This window comes from Octopus bimaculoides, chromosome 15, assembly GCF_001194135.2.
Source record: "Octopus bimaculoides isolate UCB-OBI-ISO-001 chromosome 15, ASM119413v2, whole genome shotgun sequence".
NCBI lineage: Eukaryota > Metazoa > Mollusca > Cephalopoda > Octopoda > Octopodidae > Octopus > Octopus bimaculoides.
The window spans coordinates 46,054,858-46,055,570 of NC_068995.1; positions in this window are offsets into that span (position 1 = coordinate 46,054,858).

Below are 713 nucleotides of genomic sequence, written 5' to 3' on the forward strand. Positions count from 1 at the left end.
TATATATATATACATACTTGTATCTCTCCTTTTCTATCTTTGTGTATGTATGTATGTGTGTGTGTTTGTGTATGTATACACATATACGCGCACACACAGACTGACACACATACGCAAACACCCACATACATATACATACATGTGTGTTTATCTCTTTTTCTATCTCTCATTCCCTCTCCGTCTCTTTCTCTCTTTCTGTCTGTCTCTCTCTGTCTCTCTCTCACTCTTGCATACGCATACTATTTCTCTCTCCCTATGGCTCTAAATTTGTCTAAATTCTTTTTCTCAATTCAGTCCCCCATTTTGTTTCTTCCCGATAAACCAATTCAGCCATCCAGAAACTAGGTTCTCAATGGTAAGGTCCCTCGTTGAGAGGAATTACAAATTAATCAATCCTCTTCTAAATCAAAAATTGTAAATGATAAACTAATGACTGTGGGGTTAATAAAGCAATTAAACACAATAATTGCAAATAAATTTCAAACAAAAAAACAACAAAAGCTAATGATTTTTGAATTAAAATAAAGGTCACAAAGTCCACAGGGGTGGCGGGCGGGGGTGGGGAATGTCGAAATTGAATCTACTTGAGTGGCATGAATGTGACATCGACCTCGGAGGGATGAAAGGCGACAGTAACTTCAACGCAACTTGAACTTAGAACGTACATATGCATGCATATATATATATATATGTATATGTATAAATATATATAT